The sequence below is a fragment of the Cylas formicarius genome, unplaced genomic scaffold (assembly GCF_029955315.1).
Source record: "Cylas formicarius isolate icCylForm1 unplaced genomic scaffold, icCylForm1.1 PGA_scaffold_6__28_contigs__length_40554024, whole genome shotgun sequence".
In the NCBI taxonomy this organism is placed as follows: Eukaryota; Metazoa; Arthropoda; class Insecta; order Coleoptera; family Brentidae; genus Cylas; species Cylas formicarius.
The window spans coordinates 27,762,259-27,768,419 of NW_026844347.1; positions in this window are offsets into that span (position 1 = coordinate 27,762,259).

Here is a 6,161-nt window from a genome sequence, read left to right on the forward strand (position 1 = left end):
CTTCCGAAATAATCTCGTCAAATTTAAATTGGGATTCATTTTAATAAAGCATATGAGCCTCCGCTTAATTGCCCATTAACCTGAATTTAGCAGAGATTTGGGCTTTCATCCTTATCATTCGTTCCCGATGCGTTTTGAGAGAGCTTTTCCTTTTCTCGAAAATGCTTAGGTATATCACGTCCTAATCATTATATACTGCGTCCCTCGATGCAAATTTTTATTGAATATCGATAAAACCGCTATAAAAGAAAAAGAAACCTATAGAATCGAAAAAATAATGATGCTGACCGGGCTTGTTATTTTTACGACGAATCTGATTATCTCGTATATTTTTTGGGGCCTAGGTATTAGGGCCCTCACTGATTCGAAAAAGACCATCAACTACGATTTTTGATTAATTGTCAGTAAATATTATAAGAATATATGTAGAAATATTTAAGGACGGTTAGTGTGATTAATTCGAAGTAAAGGAAAATACAAGTACAAGGTTAATATTGTTATATTGTTAATATTGATTATAAAATTTTACGTCACAGAATAATACAAAAGTGCAATGTCCGCAAACTGTTTTGAAGAATTTAATTCCTACAAAGAGCGCCTTGATATTTTCTTCTTTCTTATTCGAATAATAAAAAATAAAAAACATATGTAAATGAATAATTATAAATAGCATAATTTTAACCTAGCTACATTTGTGCCACAAAAGAAAGTTGATACCAAATTTATGACTGGAAAATAATGATTAACTTTTCTAAGAATAATTTGTTGCTGTACTGTCCATTATTGCTCGCAATTAAAAAAAAATTGGTTCGGGTATTATTGAATTGTAATTTTTTGTTGTTTTTTTACATATTATCAGGCGAATATTATTTTAAGAAATTGTCATACTTATTACTGATTAACTGCAAGCTTGTTTTTAACATTCGAGAAACTAGGTTAGTGGTATGCGAATGTGTTTGTGCACCTTTGCTCATGTGTTAGAGGCTATACCTGATTTCGGGTTCAATTAGTTTTCTCAAATCAGTTTATAAAAAACGTAGATAGTAAAAACGAATCAAAAATTACCAAAAAGAAGTTTGTTTTAAACCAAGCCGGCTAATTTGGAAAATTGAATATGATGGCGAATTTGTTATTTGTTTTTGCTCGTTTACTCATTTCTAGTAAACCGGCTTGGTCTATAACCATAACCCAAAATACGGTAAAATGTAACAATCTAACTTCTCTTCAAACTCTATAAAGTTCTCGACCTATAAATGAGGTAGGCACTTAAAATATTAAACAAATTTAAACGCGATTATGTTCACATGCACACGGGCAGCTCCCACGTAAAATCCTCAACTCACCGCTTATTTTCATATTCCCCGCATCCTTACGATCGTTTGCTGCACAAATCGAAAACTCTAGACGCGTAAAAAATCCTCACGCGAGATAGCAATTGTTACATTAATGGACGTATAAGAGACAACTAGTTTAAAATAGAATCGACCTTGTTAATTTATATAAATTTTCGGTTATAAATACACGCGAATACTCGGCAACATTATTTTGGTAAATTGTTCAGTTGTTTTGTTTTTGTTTGCATCTTGACAAAACAATGGAAGACTTCCTTTTCGTGTTATCGCATGTTTCCCATGATGCGAGATTTCAACTATCGAATTCTTTCCAAGGATAACGGCGGTATTGGGTATATAGCAATTTATTAAATAAAATATAAAATTTTTCCTAAGGGTGTGCATACAGAAAAAATATTTTAGATTTTAAAATTAAAAAAAAATAGTTTAGATAGTAAAAAACAAGTTTATCATGCGGGACAAATTCGTGAGCAAAATGTGAGAGGTAAGGAACTCATTTCAAATATTTATTAAATTTTGGAGCAGGATTTTTTGAATTTGGGCAATTTCTTCTACTAAAAGGTTATAGGAATCTTTCATTTTGGGTCTATGAAGTATGTTGTTGCTAATAAAATTTAAATAAATAATTTCTTGGTAAACTAAATAATATCATATACCAGTGGTTGACCAAACTCTACTGAATATACGACAAGTTTTAGTAATTCAATTGAAATTAGCAAAATTTTTAGGTTAAGGCATGTAAATAACAGGCCTCTAATGACCCCAAAAAATAAAGCCGAGTTGCCACTCTTTTCCCAATCCATTTAATTGTCTAACCATTACCTGGCTGTGATTTGACTTTACACTAGACTTGACATTTTGACAAGATATGTTTTTTTTTTACATTTTTGTTGAAATATTAAAGTACGTAGTGAAAGAGAGAATTAAATAACTTTTGTAAATAATTTCGTTCGATATCTGAATCAATATTTCACCAAAAAAAGTAACAAGTACTACTCAAAACTAACCAACCCAGAAGCCTTAACTGTCAACGGCAGAAATTTTAGAATTCTCAAAATTCAAGTTATTGAACAAATCTAGTGCAAAGTCAAATATGTTCTAAGTAAATATAGCAACACATTTTAAATTTGTCACTTCCAAAATAAAGGCAATAAAATGAGCTTTCAAGTAAGATACTACTCGTTGTAACTTTTACTCAAAAATTTTATTTCAAATTCCCAGACTTAGAAATAATCTAGATGAGAAATTTGTAAATGAATTGTGTATATATTAGGGCTTTTCGACTCCCTTCCGTAAAATACCTAATTATTATACACCGATCGAGCGTGCGGGAAACGTCATTCTACCACGTGATTTTCTTGTCCACGGATCCGACCCAGTTCTGACATTTCGGAGATATTACCACACGGGTTTGGGAGCAATCGTATATTTTCGGAGATTTTACAGCACGGCTTGAATTTTGACATTTATCAGTTCTGTTGTTTGCAAAAACGTATCCGAAAACTAACGGTCGTAGAAAAAGTATAGGTAACACGTTTGGTAAGCTTTTTAAGTCACTGATTTATTAAACACTCGCTCCGCTGCGCACCGTTCGTGCGAAATAAACACGTGACTCAAGTGACGTTTACCACATTTTTTTCATAATATACTATTTTGTTGAGAAGCTGGAGAATCTTGTCTCTCATATCTTAAAACATTCTCATATAGAATTTAGTTCGTTTTTGCGAAATTGGAATTAATATTGCTTTTTAAGTTAAAGGGTGTGGAAATTACCGAAACCTGCGGGCGCAAAGTATGCATCTATGACATCTATCGCGAAACATAATTATTTCTGCTTTAGAAACAATTAAATATATACTAAACTTGGGCGACATCTATTGTGAAATAGAATTATTTCTGGTTTAGAAACGACTAAATATATAGTAAACTTCCATTATATTGACTCATTGCATTGCAAATAAATTGCCGCCAAAAATTAGGTTTCAAATATTCACAGCACCGATTAGCCGTCTAATAATAATTTAATCTGAATATCTATTTAGGTTGTTAAAGGCATTGCGAAACCTAAAGAATGCTGGCGAAGGCATTTTCTAAAATCAATAATCATATCTAAGCTCTTCGTGTATAGATAGCGCTAGTGGGTCGAGTTTAAATTTGAAAGCGTGTGAAAATTATTTGAATCTTACTAGTATAATGAAAATAGAGAATCTCTAATCTATTTGTTAAGTTCAGATCAAAAAGAATAATCTATTATGCAATAAGTCCCATATACGGCATTTGAGTTACCAGCAGAGCGCACCGGAGCAAGAGGTTGATAAACGAGTGACTTGAAAAGTTTATCAAACGTGTTGCATATTATAGTTCTCACGTTACGTTCACTGAGTGACGTGTGACGTGACCGTCAGAATTGACAAACGTCAAAATTCAAGCCGCGGGTAACATGTGCGAAAACATCCGATTGCTCCCAAACCCGTTGCTAGTATTCCGGAAATGTCCTAACCCTAAATCAGGTAGCACCCAATTTCCCCAGTATATCCGGTCAATGTCCCATTTAAGTCACATGTCCCGGGATATATGGAGTGTGGAAGATATTCTTAGGATATACTTTTTGATACTTTATGATTTTGAACAACTGAAAAGGACAATACTTAGTTTTTTTAGATTTGTGGTGTTTTGAGGGACATTTTGTCGGCAACGTTTTTGTGCACATCTACATCAACGTCAGTGTCCTAAGTCCTAAAAAAAACCGGAATCAAACTGTTAAAATCAATTTGTTTTTATTATTTTTGGACACGAATGAGACCAGAAACGCTATTTTAATAAAAAATACCACGAAAAATAGGGATCATTAAAGTAAAAAAATGCGAAAACGTAAAAATAATACATTTGTTTATAAGATGACGCAACTACTCGCGGTCGTGCCTTGTCGGACTTGCTCGAGTCTCGTCAGCTTCCCCTCCGTCTCGTCGTCCGTCATCTTTTCAGCCTTGTTTTTGTTGGCGATATAAGTATTTTGTGTGCTGTGGGTACTGTTTATGGTTACTGTTACTGTTTATGGCAAAATGTAACATAAGATTTGATAAATTCTAAGCTGAACCAATTATTGTTGTCTAGTCTACCAACATCATGCCTTGTTTTTTATTACTTTGCTATTAATGTTATGAGTTTGTAAAACTTCTGACCCCGCTGATTGATTGAATGAGCTTGAAGAAAAAGGAGAAATTATCAAAATTAAAATTGACCAAATTAATACTTGGTAAGTAGGTATTATGTTTTTTAAAAATAAATAGGACGTAAATGTAATATAAATAAAGTATAATATAATATAATTTAATAAAATATATATTATGGTGATCGCTTAATGGATACTTTTTTTAAGGAGTGATTGCTGGACCGAGTTGAGATACAACTGACTTTTTTGTAACCTATATACTTATATAATACGTTTTAGATTACATATCTGTTTTGATTTTAGACTTCTTTTCGTATCTTATTGCTTAGTTTTTGAAACCAAAAACAAAATCTACTTTTTCTTCATATTTTTTGAGTATTTAAATTTAGGCATACAAAACTATACTAATTTTTTATTTAAGTAAGCAATGTTAGAGAAAATGCCCCACAACAAAATTATATTTTTCTACTTCCGTCTAGCTTGCGGGAAACGTCACTTTATCTCAGTCAGTTTCGTTTTCCATGAATCCGAGCCACTTCGGACATTTCCGGGATTTTATCGCAGGGATTTCCCACGCTTTGAATTTTGACAACTCTCACATTCATGTCAGGGAATTTATTCGTGTTGTTTTGCGAAAATGTACCCAAAAACTAACGGTCGTAGAAAAATTATAGTATGCAACACGTTCGGTAAATTTTTAATTCACTCTTTTATTAAACACTCGCTCCTCTTGTGTCAAATAAACTCGTGAGTCAAATGCCGCTTACCGCACTTGCTGCATAATATGCTATTTTAGTTATATAGTATATTTAGTATATTTTTGTGTTGAAATGGATGCAAGAATCACCCCTCCCTCCCTCCGACGAGCAAAAAAACTAGGTTTTAGGTTGACAAAAAACTATTGCATGAAAATAGGCCTTTACTGTCAAACTGAAAGTTCATATTTGTTCTAGTTTTTTTTGCAGGCCGATGAGGATTTAATGAGGTTTGTATTTAAAGAAATGAAATACATAAATGTATACCTACACCATCGTGGAGATTAGCATCTATGATCAGTTTCATGAAAGTACTATCAGCGTTAAATCAAGCCTTTACCTAAAATGCGGATGTAGGGATTTTTAAATCTATTTTTTAAACATATAAGATACCAGTCTCGTTCTTTTTATTTATTTTTTTCACAAAGTTGTCTAAAAGCTGTCCTTCTCAAAACTAAAATATTTTCAGATGCGGATATGAAGGCAAACACATCACAAACATCAAAAGAATGTGAGAATTCAATAGCTGCTTGGCTGAGCTGAGCTACTTTCACCAAAGATTGATAGAAAACCTGTCAAATATTAGGTATTCTTTTAGAGTTTAGTTCAAGATATAGTATCTTACACTATTTTTAAGATACTTTAGGTTAGGTTGTTCTATATTTTTGCTATATATATACCTACAATCTACAATAAAAAAAATGAGTATAAAATGTGTTTTATTAATGGCATCAATCGGCAGTCCTTCACTTTTACCATCAAAAGCAAAATCAACTATTAAATATTAATTGGAGAAAACATGTGCATTTCAAATATCGTCTGCTATTCCAGTGATGAATTCACCCACCATACTCAATAGGTTAATACCGTCACACTCGAATA